This window comes from Haliotis rubra, unplaced genomic scaffold (genome assembly GCF_003918875.1).
Source record: "Haliotis rubra isolate DU_JTF1 unplaced genomic scaffold, ASM391887v1 Scf587, whole genome shotgun sequence".
Taxonomy (NCBI): Eukaryota; Metazoa; Mollusca; class Gastropoda; order Lepetellida; family Haliotidae; genus Haliotis; species Haliotis rubra.
The window spans coordinates 234,901-258,322 of NW_025767287.1; the positions used below are offsets into that span (position 1 = coordinate 234,901).

Sequence of the window (23,422 nt, forward strand, 5' to 3'; positions counted from 1 at the left end):
AAGAACATAATGAGTGAATCGAGGATTCAAACCCTCATTCATAGGTTCCTGCCATACCAAAGGGGCACAACTCAGCACAGTGAATTGCAGTACCTTAGATGACTGTACCACACATCTCTACTGTAAAACAGGAAGTGATAACATGAATAAGTACATCTTAATATGGGTATTCTAATCCCCAACACTTTCCTACTCTCACAGAAAACTCAGTTATCAGTCAGGTCAATAAACAGTATTATCACCCAGGTGGGATGAACACTCCCTTGCTTTCAAGAACTACAGATACTCAGCCACGACTGTGACCACCAGATTGCCCTTTATGGCCGGTGAAACGTATCTTCCTTACACTCCCATAGGGGAAGTACTGTTCACTCAGCCATAGATGGCAATAGATGCCATTCATCAAAATATTGCTTCAGGTGAGTAACTTTAAACTAGCATCATCACTACAGCTCTCTGATCTCTGAATAAGGGGGTTGAACACCACTTTGTGCAGTCTTTCATTTATATCAGATGAGCCTGATGTTGGGGAAACTGTCAAGTGATGCATGTAGAAGATGTTAAACACTTTAAAATGGGTATGGCCTGACAAACCAAGGCATGTCATACAATTCAAATTCTAAAATCACTGGTTCCTGTCACACCTAAGGTACACAACTCTGTGGTGCATTAGAATGGAACGTCCATCCCTTGGGAGCGATGAAGTGAAGAGGTTTTATCTTAAACTCTGAGAAAACAGTCACCATTCAGGTTAACTATGTCAATACTGCCTAGCAGGGGTGTAATGTACTCCAGGAGTCCTTCACACAAGAACGTTCAACACATGCTCAACCATCACCGTGACCACTGTCATTAAGTCCTTATGACACATGTTCTTGCTCACATCCCAGAAAAACAAGTCTTCTGATTCTTTGAGAGGAGACATATTAGAACTTGCATTGGTGAAGAAAACCAAGTTCTATCAATAGTCAACATGTTTATTGCTATGAATGCGACATTTCGGTGTAGGTACTAACACCATTATCAAGCAAGTCATCACTTGCTTGATAACGGTGTTAGTACCTACACCAAAATGTCGCACTCACAGCAAGTCTTCTATTGACACCATTCTTCAAATTACTACAAGTTGGTATTTTAGACAGTTTGCGCATTAAGAGAAGCTTTTATTTTGATTCGACATACATTAGAATGACATAAACATATTCAATGAATTACAATAAATTATAATTGTTTTGAACCAATTCACCAATGATTGTATTCACTTAAAATCTTAAATCAACCCAGATATGGTAAAACTCCAGCTCAATTGCATGCAATCATAACTATTTGACCACCGGAGAAGTATTACATGTTCGCTGTCAGTTCAGAGGCTGTGACGTCTGTATGGGAAGAACACAACAACCTGGAAATGAATTAACACTAATCTTACTGGCAGCAATTTCCAACTGTACAGGTAATCAATACCCTGACAAGATTACTAAACCAAGATGGTCAGGACCAGGCACACACCCAGATGCAAAATATATCTCACGTCTGCTAGATCTGCTCTCTCTGCTCAGAAACAGACACTGACTGGACTGGGAGGCCATTTGGTCAGTCAGACTCTGGTTATCCACAGTCATGAATGAACACACACAAACACTGAAAGAATGAACCAACATTTGACTGTGCCAGAACAAATGTGAATCTTTCAATGTAGTTTTATATATGTCTGCAAATATTCTATCAAAGAGCAAGTGAAATACAGAAGTGTGAATATTTAAATATGGTCAAAGATGGATATAAAATGTATTTTCAAAAGCATTTTGTCTCATCTTCAAGAAATTATGACTGCATACAGCATGTACTGGTAGTCTGTCTCACAATCCCTGAAATGCATTATTTCATTTCCGCCCAGCCCTTTCTGTAGTACTAAAGCCATAAATGAAGCAAGTCTCGATTTCCTCAGGTTCTGAATCTCCCATCTCACTGGGGGTCCTCTTCAATTTAAAATGAATTATTTGTTTCTATCAAAATTCCATATATTCAAAGACTAAACGTTACTCTACATGTACTAGTTAACTTTATGTAGAGGAAATATATCAGTGAGAAGAACTATCCCTAATATGTCTTCAGTGTTTTCATCAGTGAGTTAGTGAGTGAGTTTAGTTTTGTGCAATTGGGAACCGATGACATGTGTCAACCAAGTCAGCGAGCCTGACCACCCGATCCCATTAGTCGCCTCTTACGGCAAGCATAGTCGCCTTTTGTGGCAAGCATGGGTTGCTGAAGACCTATTCTACCCCGGATCTTCACGGGTCTGGATCATCAGAGACTGCAGAGTGTTATGGGTTGAACACCACCATGATAAATATCAAAGCTGTATCCATGAATCTCAACTCAAAGTTGGACCCACAAGCATGGGTTACGTGATGACAATGTATTAACCAGGCAATCTACCTACCACAGCAGGCATTATATATGAGACAATTATATAAATGGATACGTATGTTTATTCACCAGGAAAGCCATTAAGTGACTTTAAATGTGCCATGCAAGGTGAGCCAATTATTGGTCAGCGACCAGGAACAATATGTTGGTGTTATCTCCATTGCTATCAGCTGACACCTAGCGAGGCCTTGTCCCACCTTTAACCATTACTGGAGATATCATCATAACATCAGTGGGTGGGTGAATACACACAGTAACACTGGTTTCACTAGACATCAGTGGGGAATACACACAGTAACACTGGTTTCACTAGAGATCAGTGGTGAATACACACAGTAATACTGGTTTCACTAGACATCAGTGGGGAATATACGCAATAACACTGGTTTCACTAGACATCAGTGGGGAATATACGCAATAATACTGGTTTCAGTGGTGGATATAGATAATAACACTTGTTTCCTGAAACGGTGGTGTAGTATGCATTATTGGTAGCGGTAGTTGTTACAATCTTTTCAAATTGGGTACCCAAACTGTATGTTCTTAAACAATAACATAGTATCAACATGCAGCTAAACAGATTCACTATCAAAAGCATTCAGTGTACTGGTAGTACACATCCTCTCATATCACAATATTCATTAAAGGATTTCTTGACAACTGCTGTTTGAACAATGCACCAAATTACTAATCTCTAAACAATATTCTTTTTTCTAAATAATCTACTTATTCAATCCTGGCACAGACACATATTTTTTTCCCCAATTTTTTTCATTACAAACAATATTCTTTTTTTCTAAATAATCTACTTATTCAATCCTGGCACAGACACATTAAAAAAGCATTTCCCTTTTTCAGAACTATGTTTAGCTTTCAAGTTCCTTATGACACTGACAGCTGTCATTAGCATCTTGAACATCCTATCTTGCTGGGGAGACTTTTTGTATAGTGAAGTATTTTAAGAAAGGATTTGTCTTCTCTTTAACCCATCTTCACATGAATTCCACTTTGTAGGTAAACTGGACATCGGTTGGCATGACAACTTCACAATACAGCTATCATGTTTGTTGTTAACCAGGGCACTCGGCAATATGACACTGTAAATAACCAGACCAGTTAAACCAGGGGCACACAGCAATATGACACTGTAAATAACCAGACCAGTTAAACCAGGGGCACTCGGCAATATGACACTGTAAATAACCAGACCAGTTAAACCAGGGGCACACAGCAAAATGACACTGTAAATAACCAGACCAGTTAAACCAGGGGCACACAGCAATATGACACTGTAAATATCCAGACCAGTTAAACCAGGGGCACACAGCAATATGACACTGTAAATATCCAGACCAGTTAAACCAGGGGCACACAGCAATATGACACTGTAAATATCCAGACCAGTTAAACCAGGGGCACACAGCAGTATGACACTGTAAATATCCAGACCAGTTAAACCAGTGGTTGATACAAAGTACACCCACACAGTGAGGTTCCATTAGTCTGTGACATGCTAGTTGATATATATGTTATAAGAACAGTTTTAAAGGGGAAAAGTATCATATAAATAAAATATAGATTCTATCCCAACAACATCAACAATGGGCTTAATAAATGATATATTAATTGTACCAAGATCACATGTGTGAAACAAAATGTTGACATCTTGGGGATGGAGATTGATAGAAGATATCTCCCACACAAAAGCCACATCGCCTTACCAGACAACAGAGACTCACAATAGCTGGTTCTCTCTTTGTTCAACGTCAACCTCACCCAGAGTCATCTGGACCATGCATTGCATTCACTTACCAACACAACTCATCGTTTATGAGACATTAATCATAAAAATATCCAACCTGACTGTAACAAGAAGAAAACAACAACATATGAGACCAAAACAAACTCCATTTCCATGCAATAACACAACTCATTCACAGGGAAAGGTCTGTATTGGCATCTGTACATGTTCATACAGACGCTAACCAGTGATACTGATATAAATCATATATCAAGTTCACTGGCTACAAACAAGTATATTCCCCAAGCCCAGAAATCACCTTGAAAGGCCAGCTTTCTCTGTGATTTGGTCGGTCCACAATGACCTAGATTGATGAGTTCTGGCCAAGCCTAGGCAGACGCTAGTAACATTCCGTAAAAGGAAGAAATTAGCTGTTGGAGGGAAAAACAAAAACATTTCACACTACTTCATAGAATGACAAAATTGCAAAAGTTACCTTTTGTTCAAAATCGTCCTATCCATGGACTGGAAGTTGGTGTCTGCTTGGAGCTCCGAGTGTGTACAGGGCAGGCCAAACGAAGCGTGTCACCACTGAGTGGGTGTCAGGCCTACAAGGCCTAGACCATGAAGGGAATGTGAGAGAGAGAGAGAGAGGGAGCGCAGCGTGGATCACGGAGGTATGACAGCAAACAGTGTGGCGGACACACCTATACAATGGCTCCCCTCCCACACACTGACCACCAGCTCTGCCTGCATGTATCCCTCTGTTGACATGTGGGATTCATCTACACTCAGTTATTGAAACATCGAGAGCCATTTCTTGCTAGGTTGTCTGGGGGAGGCATATGAAGGCACATGGACAAACAAAAGATGTGTTTGCACAGACTCATGGCCTTCGATAAGCATGGATGATGGGACCATTTCTGAATAAGTCCTACTGACAAAGGCATTTTTATGATTACACTTCATAATGTAAGAAATGACTTAACGGAGATAATTAATCGCGGAATTTCTGCAACCGACCTAATATAGCCTAATCTCTACACAATTTTGTGTGCATGTGCATGAAGGTGTGGGAGTGATGTTCCGCATCATTTGTAGAAGTCTTGTCTTGTGTAAATCATGAATGGATGTTACACTAGACTAAAGCTGGATGCCAGGTCACACCAGGTTAACTGACCTTGTCCAGGTAAACTACTTCATCCCTGTTAAACACTGTAACCACTTATTACCCCATTTTCATTAATCAGCACATTTAACATGCCTTACCGACTTTGCTACAAACATTATTTATTTATTCGCAACACCACCATGGGACACACTACCTCAAAGAGACATTTACAACTGATGGGCTTCACAGCTGTCATAATGATCAATTACACACAACATGAAACTTGTAATTAGGAATATTGTATATATACGGATGTAAAACAGAAACCCACTTACAAAAGGTAACACTGAAAGCAACATTCAACAAAACAGCCTTCCAGGAAGGACATGTCATAAAAAGTTACTATTTTAGATTCAAAGTTACATTCAACAATTGGCTGGAGTTGTAGTTCAAATAAAAAAACCCACAATTATGTGCCATTAACAAATGTTATTTCTTAAAATGAAGTTTAATTACTTGAGTGTTTGGACATCAGTTCAATACCTGTGTTACCTGGGGCTGTTACAGGACACAAGGGTGTCAGCTTCCCTAACACTTATAATTAGTTGTAATCCGATAGTAGTGCACTGGCCAAGGGCACCTGGGGCACCTGACTGGTCATTCTCAGGCCATGTCATCTTAGAGGTCACTTCATTCACAATGCTGATGGGAAACCTCAAGTGAGTGTTATCATCAGGAACACAATGGCTGTGAAGTCACCACTACGGCCTTGGAGTGGGTAACAGGCAATACAAGCAGCTGACATTGTCTTTCTCTTCACCAATTCCATCACAAAAAGACCACTTTCAATGTAATATGTATATAGTTGATTTGTTCAGTTCTCTGCAGAGAGAAACTGTTGGGTTCACTTAAGTTCAGTAACAACTGTAGCTGCTTCTAGCTCCTATTTCTCATGCTGACATGTTAAAGCAATTTTCCAAATACTGTACTTAACCTGATACTAAACAAAAACCAATGTGACTAGTGTTTACAGCACATCATCAACATATCAGCCATCATTGTACATCATTTAAATATCTTCCAAAAAGACAAATACATATAAATATACTGCAGTACAAAGGGCTTTCTTGCAGCATTTGGCAGTCAGTGTTTTCAGCTGAACACAAAACACTGATGTCACTGGAGTGAGAGAGTGAGAGGTTTCACACCTTTTGGTAGCAATAATCCTGCAAAATCATGATTGTTAGCACCAGAAATTGGCTCAAACATTGTGCTCCTGTAGGGGAATCAAACCTGTGCCCTTGGTGTGATGAGCAAACACCTTAACAACCAGCTTACTCCACCACCCCTATGTCAGTGGATGTTCCTGACATGCTATGAAGTTCACACGCTCTTCTAAACTCAAACAAACAGGAGTAAAAAAATCTTTTCAAAACTGAATTCTCAGCAAAATGATGAAAGATCTTTTTCAGCACTGACCATAAAAAGTAAGATTGAAAAGCAAATGAGACCATAATGCTAAAGTTTCTTTTCTGAGAATATTACAAACTTATTATATACTTAAATGTGAAAGACTGGGATTTCTGAGTTTGAGAAAAGGGATAGTTTTATTGCAATGACAGACATTGATATTTTCATTTCTAGCTACATAAAATCATCATCATCATGAAGCAATCGAGGTATCAGTGTCTGGTGATATCATCATCGTCATGAAGTACAAGAGGTATCAGTGTCTGGTGATATCATCATCGTCATGAAGTACAAGAGGTATCAGTGTCTGGTGATATCATCATCGTCATGAAGTACAAGAGATATCAGTGTCTGGTGATATCATCATGAAGTACAAGAGGTATCAGTGTCTGGTGATATCATCATCATCATCATGAAGTACAAGAGCTATCAGTGTCTGGTGATATCATCATCATGAAGTACAAGAGGTACCAGTGTCTGGTGATATCATCATCATGAAGTACAAGGAGTATCAGTGTCTGGTGATATCATCATCATGAAGTACAAGAGGTATCAGTGTCTGGTGATATCATCATCATCACCATGAAGTACAAGAGATATCAGGGTCTGGTGATATCATCATGAAGTACTAGAGGTATCAGTGTCTGGTGATATCATCATCATGAAGTACAAGAGGTATCAGTGTCTGGTGATATCATCATCATCATCATCATGAAGTACAAGAGATATCAGTGTCTGGTGATATCATCATCATGAAGTACAAGAGGTATCAGTGTCTGGTGATATCATCATCATGAAGTACAAGAGGTATCAGTGTCTGGTGATATCATCATCGTCATGAAGTACAAGAGGTATCAGTGTCTGGTGATATCATCATCATCATGAAGTACAAGAGGTATCAGTGTCTGGTGATATCATCGTCATGAAGTACAAGAGGTATCAGTGTCTGGTGATATCATCATCATCAAGTACAAGAGATATCAGTGTCTGGTGATATCATCGTCATGAAGTACAAGAGGTATCAGTGTCTGGTGATATCATCATCATCAAGTACAAGAGATATTAGTGTCTGGTGATATCATCGTCATGAAGTACAAGAGGTATCAGTGTCTGGTGATATCATCATCATGAAGTACAAGAGGTATCAGTGTCTGGTGATATCATCATTGTCATGAAGTACAAGAGGTATCAGTGTCTGGTGATATCATCATCGTCATGAAGTACAAGAGGTATCAGTGTCTGGTGATATCATCGAAATGAAGTACAAGAGGTATCAGTGTCTGGTGATATCATCATCATGAAGTACAAGAGGTATCAGTGTCTGGTGATATCATCATCGTCATGAAGTACAAGAGGTATCAGTGTCTGGTGATATCATCATCATCATGAAGTACAAGAGGTATCAGTGTCTGGTGATATCATCATCATGAAGTACAAGAGGTATCAGTGTCTGGTGATATCATCATCATCATCATGAAGTACAAGAGGTATCAGTGTCTGGTGATATCATCATCATGAAGTACAAGAGGTATCAGTGTCTGGTGATATCATCGTCATGAAGTACAAGAGGTATCAGTGTCTGGTGATATCATCATCATCATGAAGTACAAGAGGTATCAGTGTCTGGTGATATCATCGTCATGAAGTACAAGAGGTATCAGTGTCTGGTGATATCATCATCATCATGAAGTACAAGAGGTATCAGTGTCTGGTGATATCATCGTCATGAAGTACAAGAGGTATCAGTGTCTGGTGATATCATCATAATGAAGTACAAGAGGTATCAGTGTCTGGTGATATCATCGTCATGAAGTACAAGAGGTATCAGTGTCTGGTGATATCATCATCATCATGAAGTACAAGAGGTATCAGTGTCTGGTGATATCATCGTCATGAAGTACAAGAGGTATCAGTGTCTGGTGATATCATCATCAAGTACAAGAGATATCAGTGTCTGGTGATATCATCGTCATGAAGTACAAGAGGTATCAGTGTCTGGTGATATCATCATCAAGTACAAGAGATATCAGTGTCTGGTGATACCATCGTCATGAAGTACAAGAGGTATCAGTGTCTGGTGATATCATCATCATGAAGTACAAGAGGTATCAGTGTCTGGTGATATCATCATTGTCATGAAGTACAAGAGGTATCAGTGTCTGGTGATATCATCATCGTCATGAAGTACAAGAGGTATCAGTGTCTGGTGATATCATCGAAATGAAGTACAAGAGGTATCAGTGTCTGGTGATATCATCATGAAGTACAAGAGGTATCAGTGTCTGGTGATATCATCATCGTCATGAAGTACAAGAGGTATCAGTGTCTGGTGATATCATCATCATCATGAAGTACAAGAGGTATCAGTGTCTGGTGATATCATCATCATGAAGTACAAGAGGTATCAGTGTCTGGTGATATCATCATCATCATCATGAAGTACAGGAGGTATCAGTGTCTGGTGATATCATCATCATGAAGTACAAGAGGTATCAGTGTCTGGTGATATCATCGTCATGAAGTACAAGAGGTATCAGTGTCTGGTGATATCATCATCATCATGAAGTACAAGAGGTATCAGTGTCTGGTGATATCATCATCATGAAGTACAAGAGGTATCAGTGTCTGGTGATATCATCATCATCATGAAGTACAAGAGGTATCAGTGTCTGGTGATATCATCGTCATGAAGTACAAGAGGTATCAGTGTCTGGTGATATCATAATAATGAAGTACAAGAGGTATCAGTGTCTGGTGATATCATCATCATGAAATACAAGAGGTATTAGTGTCTGGTGATATCATCGTCATGAAATACAAGAGGTATTAGTGTCTGGTGATATCATCATCATGAAGTACAGGAGGTATCAGTGTCTGGTGATATCATCATCATCATCATCGTCATCATGAAGTACAAGAGGTATTAGTGTCTGGTGATATCATCATCATGAAGTACAAGAGGTATCAGTGTCTGGTGATATCATCATCATCATGAAGTACAAGAGGTATCAGTGTCTGGTGATATCATCGTCATGAAGTACAAGAGGTATCAGTGTCTGGTGATATCATCATAATGAAGTACAAGAGGTATCAGTGTCTGGTGATATCATCATGAAATACAAGAGGTATTAGTGTCTGGTGATATCATCATCATGAAATACAAGAGGTATTAGTGTCTGGTGATATCATCATCATGAAGTACAGGAGGTATCAGTGTCTGGTGATATCACCATCATCATCATCGTCGACATGAAGTACAAGAGGTATCAGTGTCTGGTGATATCATCATCATGAAGTACAAGAGGTATCAGTGTCTGGTGATATCATCATCATCATGAAGTACAAGAGGTATCAGTGTCTGGTGATATCATGGTCATCATGAAGTACAAGAGGTATCAGTGTCTGGTGATATCATCATCATCATGAAGTACAAGAGGTATCAGTGTCTGGTGATATCATCATCATCATGAAGTACAAGAGGTGTCAGTGTCTGGTGATATCATCATCATCATCATGAAGTACAGGAGGTATCAGTGTCTGGTGATATCTTCCTGACAACCTGCCAGCTAACACAATGATTCATAACACAAACTGTCATCAGTCTGCTAATTTCTGAGGACAACATGTGTCAGCGGAGATGTCAATGTGAATTATGTCTGTGAATAGCTCAGATAACATTCATAATACAATTTTTCAGAGCTGTCAGTTCTTACCATGTATGAAGATATTGATTGTTGAATATGCATACATCATTTCCCCCTATCGACTGTAAACTTAGACCTCTGATGACCAGGAATCTGCCATGAATTATGTACATAGGAATTCATAGATATCCTTCACCACCCATTAAAATCTTACTTTTTTTCACTCTGACACTACCTGTGTGTGTGAAGATCCAGGAACACCTCCACTAAAGGTTGTGTCAGACAGCAGTGATGAACTCAATAAATGCCCAATCTTAATGAAAGATGACTCAGCTGTTGACTCTTCATTTCTTTACCCCCACAATACAGAATTCTAATCTCATGCAGAACACAAATTTACCCTCAGATCTTGTGTTTTAGCAGTAGACATCCCTGAAGGTATTCACTTTGGAGAAACAGAAATAGGATTTGCTTATCTGTGTCTGAAAGGCAAACAAGAAGTTCACCTGACATAGAACTTAACAGAGTCCCGGAGCTTCTGGAATGGCATACTGTCAAGCAAAGTTCACTGACATGACATGGCACCTCACATGAGTGTCCCCAGCTCTATGGTCCAATGGATATACTGTCTGGTAGCAGATGGTATATCCATGACATGACATGACATGACATGGCACCTGACATGAACTCCAACAGAGTGTACTGAGCTCTATGGTCCACTGGTATCAGACAGTATATCCATGACATGACATGACATGGCATCTGACATGACCTCCAACAGAATATCTCTTGCTCTATGGTCCAATGGATATACTGTCTGGTAGCAGATGGCATATCCATGACACAACACGACATGACATGGCATCTGACATGACCTCCAATAGAGTATCCCAAGCTCTTTGGTCCAATGGATATACTGTCTGGTAGCAGATGGTATGTCCATGACACGACATGACATCTGACATGATGATAGTGAATGAGTGAGTTTGGTTTTAGCAATATTCCAGCAATATCATGGCAGGGACACCAGAAATGGGCATCACACGAAAAATGGGCAAAATATAGCAGATATAAAACTATTTTCAATGTTGACCTGAAGAAATAGACATCATAAAGTCAAACTAAGTCAAAATGTAAATTCAAAAGTGTATTTGCAATCAAACATTATTTGAAATTATTCCACTATCAAGTTTGCAAAACTTTGGGTAGACTTGGATGTGAAGCATGAAAAAGACTTAGTCTGGTCTTTGTTGACATTTCAAACACACTGTTTGATGGTTTGTTCTTGGTTGGTTAACACTGCATTCAACAATATTCTAGGTTCATGACAGTGTTTTGAAGTGATCATGTCTGGACCAGACAAACCAGCAGCTGATATAAGTAGCGATGCATGGGACGTTATCAAACAAGTTACCAAGCCTCTAACAACAATCCTTCAAATTGTTGGAATACCTCATGTGGGAATAAAGGGTCACAGAAAGAAATTAAATTAAACATCGTAACAGCACTTTTGCTCTAATTAATCAAGGTAGCATTTTGATGCAGACAGACAAATAGAACAGTTGATTTATTTATTTTAAAAAGCCTTAAGTCACATACAAAATCTTCATTGTCCTAAAGTAATATTTGCTACACAGAATGAACAGCTAAGTAAAGATTCCTGCTTGACAAAGAACAGTTTTATTCTTTTTCATTCTTGATGTGGTAATCTTGTGTTCTAAAAACGTAAGCAAAAGTAACAGGTCCATCTTCAAAGACTATTTTTTATGCTGATATATCCTCGGGACAATTTTTTAGTCTGTCATTGTCTATTCTCAAAATGTAAATACAGCATATTTTCTTCGCCTTCTCAGATGACTATCGCCCTGCGGAGCCACATACCAGGTCTACGAGACACTGACAAACTGGTCTAACTAGTTTATCTGTGCCCACGGTCTCCTGTCTCAAGATGATCACATGCAATGATAGGCCTGCAGGCTCATTATTTTCCACTCAATTAGACCCACGCCGACTTCAAACGCCTAAATAAAACCCAAACCCTGGTGCCTAATCCTTTCAGCAAACCTATATAAACCAACCAGGGCCGATATTCAGAAACAGATTTGCTTGGCAGTATAAGAAGGGCTGGGTATTCATCGAGCTGAACTGGAACAGATTAAAGCTGTATCTGAGGTAGTTTGCCAAGTTTGTGTTGACAGGTTCTCCTAATGAATAGACGTTATAGGATAAAGCTCACATTATTTCAGAGGTGGACAAGAAGTAGACGACAGCATGGCCGTAATCAAACACTGCGACCAATCACAGTGCCACGTGATACCATTATCAGCCTCGGTGCCAGGCTGTAAACTATTTTATGACAAACTGGATATTCAGTCTGCTTCAGTTGGCCCTCTTCCTATTCAATATTGTCCACTTTGAATGGGAGATATCCATTCTTTTCTCATCCAGATCAAATCCATCTGTCTAGCGGCTTGCTAATATGACAATTCAAAAGTGAATGTGATTTCAGAACATAGTGCGATTATTGTCAACATTGTGTGTCATTAAAAATATATTCAAGTTGGAAAAAAGACGAATGTTGGCAAAAGAATAGTGCTGTAAATTGCTCTATTTCTGTTCTATCAGAGTCTTGTAATCAGTTCTGGGGCAATGCCTGATTTTATACTCAACCAGAAAAGTTAAGTATCATGACTATTTGGGGTATATATATATTTGTTGTGAAGAAATAAATTACTAGACATAACAATATCCCCCAAATTATTCATGATGCTTAACTACTATTTGTTGTTCAGTATTTATAAGTTCATGGTCCCTTTCAACAGGACAGGCACTATATACAATTGGTTCCTGATCTATGCCCCCAGGACGGGCACTTTACACAGCCAGTTCCTGACAATATGTTCATGGTCCATGCTTCAGGACAGGCACTATAGACAGCCAGTTCCTGACAATATGTTCATGGTCCATACTTCAGGACAGGCACTATAGACAGCCAGTTCCTGACAATATGTTCATTGTCCATGCTTCAAGACCGGGTATAGACAAGTTCCTGACATGGGTTCAATGGTGAAGCCCATTTCTGGTGTCCCCTCACCGTGATGTTGCTGGAATATTGCTATATGTTCATGGTCAATCCTTCGTCTAACACTCCTTACATGTCATCTCACCTATTTTCACCAGGGACATATTCGGTACTAAAAACCCCTATGACATCTCCATAACAAGTGTAAACAAATTTTTATGACAAGAACTGTTATGACATAATGATGCCAGAAGATGTGTATATTACTCTGGCCACAGTAGCTGGGGGCTGCAAGTAAACAAATCTAATACTTTCATTACTATTTAACTATTACCCACAATACATAATTGACCAATTACGCCCTGCTTCCTGTCATTTGCCACTCTTTATGAGAGGGATATGAGAAGATGAGGTACAGCTGACATTTTAACATGAGTGTCAGATTTCAGAGGCATGTGCTTGCAGCCATTGCTGCTGATTTAACCCCAGCATTTCCATATATATCTACATGACAAGCAAGTTACTTTCTCACAGCAGTTTTATCCATTGCACTTATTCTAAAGCATTAACTTCATCAAGATTATATATAATGAAGTTGAAGAAAACTGATTTTTTCATATGACAAAAGCAAATTTATCAGGCAGTACAAGATTAACTATAGACATATGAAAAAGGAAATGGAGTTCTCTAACTTCTTTGAGTAGTCTGAAAAACAGTATTCCTCTAAATAAACTTTCTCAAGGAGTGAGTGAGTTGGGTTTAGCACTGCACTGTACAGTGATCCTGTTGCATCTGGGAGCCATCAGCTTGATATGGAAGGAAGGCCTGTCTTCTCACATGTTTACCACTTGTCAATCCCACATGTACACGCATGGGACTGACAAACATGGGGACAAATGAGGTGAAGCAGGATTCAAATCTATGACTCTTAATATGTCTGTGTTACTGACAGAATTATACTGAGAAATCATCCCATAACAATGAAATTCTTTGTACATTGTACAAATGGTGTAACCTTGTCAGTAAATCTCACATTTCTCAGCAAGGGAAACATTTTCCTCGTCAGTCACATATCCACCACATCCAACATTGGCACAAAATATTCATACTAGGAACTACAGCATATTGTTTTGTGACAGCCATTCCCTAGTATTGGGTTTCAGTACATTGCAATGTGTTGGCCTTTCGTCTTGAGGGTGTGTCTTGACCTGGACTTCCTGTGTTCTTCCTGCCCCCAACATGGTTCCACTCAAACTGGCCAATTTCAAATCGGCATATTACAAATATCATGTTACTGTTTAATATTTGCATTCATACCATATTGGTCGACCCATTTGCCTTTTGCCATGTCACATAAAACCAAACATATGTGGTTGTACAAAACAAAAGGAAGAGGGTAAGTGAGTGAGGGAGTGAGTTTAGTTTTACACGCGCAATCAGCAATATTCCAGCTATATGGCAGCGGTCTGTAAATAATCGAGTCTGGACCAGACAATCCAGGGATCAACAGCATGAGCATCAATCTGCCCAATGGGGAACCAATGACATGTGTCAACCAAGCCAGCGAGCCTGATCACCCGATCCCGTTAGTCGCCTCTTACGACAAGCATGGGTTACTGAAGATCAATACTAACCCGGACCTTTACGGGTGAAGAGGAAAGGTTTACAGACATCAGCCTCTGTAATATGATTAACACAATGTTACAGAGTCAAGGGGAAAGAATATACCCCAAAACCTTGTGTCCCTCATTTTACAGAGGTTGACATCTATAAATCTTTCCTTTTATGTGTATCACTTCTGTTCAAAACAAACAGAGATAATATTGCCATGCACAAACCTAATGAGTCCAGTAAGGAAGTATATAACATGCTTGGATCCTGAAATGTTAATGTGTTAATCAACACTCTGAGGTAATGTGGTGCAGTCATTCTGTAGTTAAGCTGTAAAAATGGCAGCTATATAACAACAATATCATGGTAGCCTTATCTATTCTAAAGTCAGTTGAATCTGGACCAGGCAAATGAATCGTGTTGTGTCAGTTAGATCATAGAATGGTAATGGTTGGCCATCTAAATATACTCCTCAAAATAAGTAAATAAAACAACACCATATCTTTAGAATTACTATAGTTAAATTGTGAGTGAGTGAGTGAGAGTGAGTGAGTGAATTTAGTTTTATGCCACACTCAGGAATATTCCAGCTATATGGCAAAGGTCTGTAAATAATAGAGTCTGGACCAGACAACCAGTGATCAACAGCATGAGCATTGATCTACGCAATTGGGAACCGATGACATGTGTCAACCAAGTCAGCGAGCCTGACCACCCCATCCCGGAGTGAGTGAGTGAGTGAGTAAGCCAAAGGCAATGGATGCCTTAGATGAATACTTCTGAATACAACCCATGAACACAGGTATGATGCTAACACTGTGACAAACTGACATTATCACCAGCAATAGGAATCTGTAAAAGTAATCTAAACAAGTCAGTGAATACACTAGGAGGAAATATGAAATCAATCCCAACTTTCTTGGAAGAAACTTCAATACATATCCCCATGTGTAAGTACAGATATTCATTCTATTGTTTTGAAGCCTAGCTGAGGTTCAACAGAAAACCTCAACTATTCCCCAGCCGAGCTTGTCCCCCTTAATACCTGTACCACTCAGGCAGAAAGCAACAAGGAACCTCCCCTGTCAGTTGCATAACGGACTTGCTGGTGTGTGCCCAATAAACATGTCACGTTCCTGCCAAATATTTCCAAATTAAACATATTTTTTTCCACAAGATTAAACTTGAACACAAAGTTTACACAACTATAAAAGCCTAAAATTATTTTAAAAACTTGATACCCTGCATATTTCTTCGTGCAATGCTAACTTTGATGCTTGTGTTTGCTATATTCACAGTCTAAGTCCCCTTGTTATGCTGGAGATTACATCGTAATGGAAGCCCCTTTCTGATGGAAACTCATACCTTGCAAGGCCCCACCTCTAACCTTCACATTTATTTATGAGGAGTCTACAACTACAAGGTGTTTCAAGGCAATCCCAAGTCATGCAAGGCTGGCTACAAGTTTATGAAATGATTACTCTGTCTAAAAGCTATATACAAAGGTTTACTGTAGCATAAGCACAGGGAAAGATGATAGTGACCCTTGACACTCCAGCATTCCTTGCGTTATTTAATCTAAACTTGTTGGACAGCTATTCTCCATACTCAACATTCTTGTCATTATAATGTAAATTTAAATTTCTTCTTTCACATACTGGTACTTTTTTTTAATGACATTTCTTACATCACAATCACAAAACCTGTTTAATGTACACATGATATCATTAATGTAGATATATCATTGTAGATATGTTTAAGAAGAACCTATTTCAAGGTCTGGCGCCGGCCTACAGTAAGGATTAATAGGACTTGGTTACTGTGTGACAACCGTAAATTATCAGTGAAATTGAAATTGAATGAAAGAACGAATAAAAGGACACAAACTGCAAATTTATTGATATAAATTAAAATTGCTGCCTTATCCTGAGTATGAAAAAGAACCAAGAAAATCCACTTGAATGTACACTATAACTATGCATGTTTGGGGCTCCTTACTATTTCCTTCTGAAGTTTCTTTATGCTATTTATCATTCAAATTTGTTATGGGGAAAATTTAAGGCAAACACAATCAACAATAGTGACATCTGAATTCTGTCACTGACATAACTGAGAAAAATGCATTTTAAACGAATGTGAGGAACTATACTTTCTTGTTCGTGAGATGAAATCAGGCTTTGCTTTCAACCCAACTTAACTGAAAGTCTGTGTGGCTGCTTCTGCTTGTCCGGACAAATGTCTGAGTGCTAGCCAACTGAGATACCATGCCTCACTTTAACATGCATATCTCACTCAGAGAAAATACGGACTCTGCACCAGCCAAAACTTGTTTTATCCTGTTAATGCCAAGCACCAGGCAGGGTGATAACAAGTACCATGTTTTAACGCCATATGTTCTTGGCTCCCACCATCAATCTTCAGCTCAATGGTCTATCATAGGTTCTTATATTAAATGGTTTCCTTTTCATATCTTAAATATCCGTGAAGGTCCGGGTTAGAATTGATCTCTGTAACATGAGGGACACTGGGTTTCAGGGTATATTCTTTCCCCTTGACTCTGAAACATTGTGTTAATCATATTACAGAGGCTGATGTCTGTAAACCTTCCCTCTTCACACGTAAAGGTCTGGGTTAGAATTGATCTTCAGTAACCCATGCTTGTCGTAAGAGGCGACTAACGGGATCGGGTGATCAGGCTCGCTGACTGGGTTGACACATGTCATCGTATCCCAATTGCGTAGATCGATGTTCATGCTGTTGATCCCTGGAATTGTCTGGTCCAGACTCGATTATTTACAGACCGCCGCCATATAGCTGGAATATTGCTGAGTGTGGTGTAAAACTAAACTCACTCACATCTTAAAACTGATCTGTTTTACTTGAATACAAAACCTGGATTGAACAGAGCACAAAGAATGTGTCATTAGCTAGTGTGAAACCTTTTTCTTAAACAGACTGGTTCTTTCCTCTCTTTGCATTGCAGCAGCTTTATCATACCTGTATAAAAATATATTATCCAGTCTGCACCAAGGTCAATTATTTATAGTCTGCCATCCAAGTGCTGGAATACTGCTTTTTTAATCTATTTCAATTTATTTTACAACCAACTTCCTTGATGGATTTTCATTTTGTTCAACGCTAATATCACACATTGCAGAGTAAAAACAGGGATATTTTGGAATTCTTTTTACTTGTTAAACAGAACACAGACCTCTTGTGTAAATGAAACATCCCATAAAGTAGGGGAGTTATGACTACCTACCTGTACGTCTTTTCTCGCCACCTAGTACAGCTCTCTGTCTGGGACATCCAGCCCGGCCTGAAAGGAGGAAGACAGTTAGCATGGGTGATGGAGATAATGCTGTCCCTGTCAGCGCAGGGGCATAGTTGACAAAAGGTACCAGGTTCCTGGTGACTTTGGTTTGATAGGTGTCAGATATTCACTCAGCACACACAGAGCTGTATTGACATAAGGAGACACAGATGGGAAGTCCCCTAGTCACAAACTGAATCATTCATAGAACATTTACCTACAGGTCATTCGCCTGATGGCCACTTCCCTACCTGAATTACATATACCGCTTTATTCACTACACATTACCACATTAAGATGGTTTCTGGGATATTTAGACAAGCCATGATATTATTACCTGATCCTGATGTTCTGTAAACAGGGGTCTATTACAGCTTGACACAACGTCCTAGACTAATGCTTTGTCTATGAATATTAGGGGTGTCACGATACACCAATCTCACGATACGATACGTATCACGATTTTAAGTTCACGATACGATACGTATCGCGATACATAATTATCGCGCCATTTCATAGCATTACCTTACCGGCAATGTACTCGCTCGCTGATTGGTCCATCAACATAGTCTAGCCAATCACAAAAGCTGTTAGTTTCCAACCTATTTTTTAAGGAAAGCTAGCTACATCTATTTATCGGAGCGGTCTGGTATAATTTTACTATCAAGACTTTGACGGAGATGGATATAGCATAAAAATTTGAATCGATAAAGTTTTAAAATAGGAATGGATACACGCAAGCATGTATCGCGTATCGTATCGTCAGTAAAAATGTATCGATGCATTGATACATTCTCGTATCGCGACACCCCTAATGAATATATATTACATAATTTTGATAGTAGCAAGCAAACCCATTTAAATTGAGTGAGTTGGGTTTTACACCACTTCTAGCAATCTTCTTTACGCAGCTTTTAGCAATATTCCTGTAATATCACGGTGGGGGACACCAGAAATGGGCTTCACAAATTGTCCCCATGTGGGGAATCGAACCTGGACCTTCGGAATGATGAGGACAACGCTTTAACCACTAGGCTTACCCACCGCCCTATTTAAATAATTATTGAAAAGGAGCCCCAGTGAGAAATTCAGAACCTGAGGGAATCTAGACTTGCTTCATTTAGGGCTTTAGCTTTGCAGGGAGGGCTAGTCAGAAGGGGAAATATTGTGGTTCAGGTACAGCGACAGAACATCCATGCCGTGCCTTTACTTCTCTATAATGACCTGATGGACATCTGGTTTAATTATTTACATGATAGCAAATATAAAGGCATGGGAGTCAACTGTTTTGTCCCATTTGTCAGTTATTTCTGAATGCCATAGTGAAATTTGATGTCAAGTACACATGTGGAATAAAATCGATGACATCTTTTTTACACTTGTGTTGCAGCCAAGCTGTACAAAGGTCTTACTTTCTTTTCAACATGTAACCTTAGTGTTTGTCAACATCAATGTTTATGTGTTCTCTGCACTAGAGTCGTAGAATTCTAATAACATGTCAGTTTTTCCATACATGTACTTATCACTGTCTACTCATATACCTTTTCAGATAGGTATGTCTTCGAAAATATTTAAACAGAAATGACCATTGAAACTGTCGTGAAAACGGGTGACACCAGGTATTGATGTGGTCACCAGTGGTGGTTCATTGGATCACAACATTCATTATTTGAGGACCATGTAACAATCAGATTGGTGGTGTGTTCATGGTGACCATACTACAGAGAATTGTTGATAGCCACATTTTTGTGTTTTGCTCTCACATTGCAACTAAATGGTTACAAAATTTCAATTTTGTTTTTGTTTAAATTGGAGTAAACTTTGTTAGGCTTACTATTTTAATATGCAGAATTTGGTTTCCCTGATACAACAAGTAGTTTCATGACAGACAGAAATTATATCTTGTTGAAGGAATAACCTACACAATCTCTTCAGGCCTTTACATTTTCTCAGTTGGTTTTAAAAAAAATTGGCCAAAAATTCAAGGCAAATGGTTGGAAAAAACAATACAACAATTTAAGCTTCCAGATTAACAATTCTATAAGTGAATTAAAAACAAACAAGTTTCAAACAAAAGACAATTTCTTTTGGCTTTTTTCATGTTAAAATTTATCTTTTAATATGTACTTTTATCATTTCTACTTACAAATCAGCTTACAAAACTACATGAGGCCTTAGTGATAACAGCATGCCTTACACATCAGCTGCAAAAGGTCAGACACACAAGTGTAACAAACAGATGTCTCCCCCTTCCCCCAATTCAACCTTGAGACCTCAAACAATTCATTTGATTCCTTCAATTTCAATATCTCTACCTTCAAAAAGACCAAGTTCAAATTTGATGCCATTGAAACAAAAAACAAAAAATTGAAAGAAAAGTTCAAACCCCAAAGGCACATGTACATGATATGGAGAGGCAGTATAGCAAATTTGGTGAAGATGGTGAAGATAGTTTCAGAATTATGCTCCAGAAACGAACTTTACCCTTCAAAAAGACTATTTCCAAATTGTTGCCATGAAAACAGAAAAAAATAAAATTGGAAAATAACTTAATCGTCCAAAAGGCACATCTATATGACATGGAGGCAGTATACCAAATTTGGTGAAGATGGGTCAAGTAGTTTTAGAGTTATGTTCTGGGAATGCTGATGCGACGCTAACGGAAAATCAACCAAAAACATTATGTCTCCCGACCCTTGAGGGGGAGAAGCGGACTAAGTCATCAATATCACCCTCATCCTGCAATGGTATAATACCTTATGAATAAATATATGAAACTTGTTGCCATGGAAGCAAAAAGAATGTTTGCTTGAGCAATCTCAAACTATCAAAGGGCACTAGTTCACCACTAGACTAATCTATGAGCCACGTCTGGTGAAGAATTATCATACTGTTTTGAAGATCTGCTGGGGAAAAGGGCACTACATCTACATCTAAGTATCAAGTCTAGTGAAGAAATTTTAAACAAATTTCAGGAACTTTTCCAGAACTGACATTATTCACTGACAGACATACATGCTAAACATGTTGCAAGGTTTAATAACACCCAGGAATTCTCAATTCTCTATTTCACATCTAAAGACCGAACATCATATGTCACTCCACGATCGAGTTTCAGATGCATGACATGCAAGTACCAGTTGTACAGTGGCCACACCACAAGTAGAGAGTGCAAGAGTTATTTCCCTTTGATTTGGTTCCTTTGTAAGGAAACAAGATTGAGCGAGTACAGTTTTAGCAACTTTTAGCAATATTCCAGCAATATCACAGCAGGGAACACCAGAAATGGCTTCACACATTGTACCCATGTGGGGCGTAACGAGTGAGCACTTAAACCACTAGGCTAGCCCACCGCCCGAAAGGCAAAAAGAGTTCGAGCACTCTAAGGTGATTTCTTAATCAATTCGATGATACACTTGTCAGATCCATTCTTCTTAAAATAGAATTTGAAAAACATGAAAGTGTTTTAACAAAAGGGACAATTACTGGCTTGCAACTCCAGTGAACTGTCAGGGGTTGATTAAAAGAAGGCTGCATTGGAAGCCCAAAGGAGCACTGGTCTGTTTGCTCAAAATACATCTGATTAGTCTGAAATCATCACTTGCTTTGTTCACTGATATAACTTCATGATTCAAGTAAGAGTACAAAGCTATTCAAATTATATTTTGATATTTCAAGAACAGGAGTGATATTAGAATTGATCAATTGTTGTTTGTTGTTTAATTTCACACCCAGCAATATTCCAGCTATATGGTGGTGGTCAGTAAGTAATCAAGTCTGGACCAGACAATCCAGGGATCGCATGAGCATCGTTCCACGCAACTGGGATACAATGACATGCATCAACGAAGTCAGCGAGCTTGACCACCCGATCCCGTTAGCTGCCTCTTACAACAAGCATGGGTTGCTGAAGACCAATTCTAACCGATTTTCACAGCACTAATTGACAATTTCTGATGATATAGTGGTGCGTGTTGTGTATCTGAGTTCTTTATCTCTTCAGTCAACTGTACAAATGAAGCAGTGCCGTAGACAATCATTGCCTAAACATCAAATTGTCAAAGAGAATGTGTACAAGTCCAAACCGCTTATGGCAATATTGAGCAGATATGAAAGCGCCTTGTAACATTGATGGCACTGCAGTGCAGCTTCACTGCATGAATTAATAGCATTGTCGTCAACAGCACAATATGGTTGCATGTTAATAATTTGCAGGCAGTCATGTAAATACATAGGATTTTTCACTTGCTCTGGAATATGAGCACTGTTTTCTTTTTGCTCAACCTTTGTCTCTACAGCCTGATTTGGCAGAACAAGTTGAAATTATTATGTTTGAACGGACTTGCATTGTGTTCCTATTTGATTTTATACTTGTGAATATGTGCAAGGCTTGTAACAATAAAATAAACAGTTACATTTTTTGTGTATTCACAGATTTGTTTCAACAATGCAAGAAAAATAATGTAAACAATGGCAAATTCTCACAACAAACCATGGCCAACACTTAAGCATGACAGAGTTATGCCCCTTTCGACTCTTGGCCCAAAGGCCTCAACATTGTACAATCAATCTTCACCATTCACAGCAAATTATTTGTCATATGGAATGTATAATGGGTGTAGTTGGGTGATGTGAGATCATGGCACTAACATAAGGCATGTGTGTGCGTGTTTGCTGGACTAGACTGGTTGTATAATGCTAGCCCAGAGAGATCCTAAAAGAGCAGTATAACTTGGATCTGCCACCAAGACACTTATTGTTGACTATGCTGACCAGTGTTTGTTTAATCCCCCTGCACTGCACATCAGAGTGACAATAAATGCTATCTTGTAACATTGTACAATCTTGTCTTCAGGTTCCTGCAGTCCAGGCAGGTGCTTTATCCATTCAACCATGGAGCTGGTCCAAATTAGTGACCTTAAACTAAGCATACAAATCCAATTTACGTGTCATATCCTTCAGATAAATGGCCATATCTTCACTCACAATACACACAGCTGCAAGATACATTATTAATTGACTTCATGGGTTTTTTTCATGTAATACGAAATTTTGGATAACATATAGCACTTTCTGCTTT

The 23,422-nt window shown here is 39.0% G+C and overlaps 1 protein-coding gene across 1 annotated transcript in view; it reads right to left on the reverse strand.

The window, feature by feature from the left end:
- Positions 1-4,937, reverse strand: part of LOC124254936 — a 71,203-nt gene extending 66,266 nt beyond the window's left edge. The window contains 1 exon segment of the mRNA XM_046688778.1: positions 4,668-4,937. The gene's annotated coding sequence lies outside the window, so the exon portion shown is untranslated.
- Between the last annotated feature and the right edge of the window lie 18,485 nt (positions 4,938-23,422).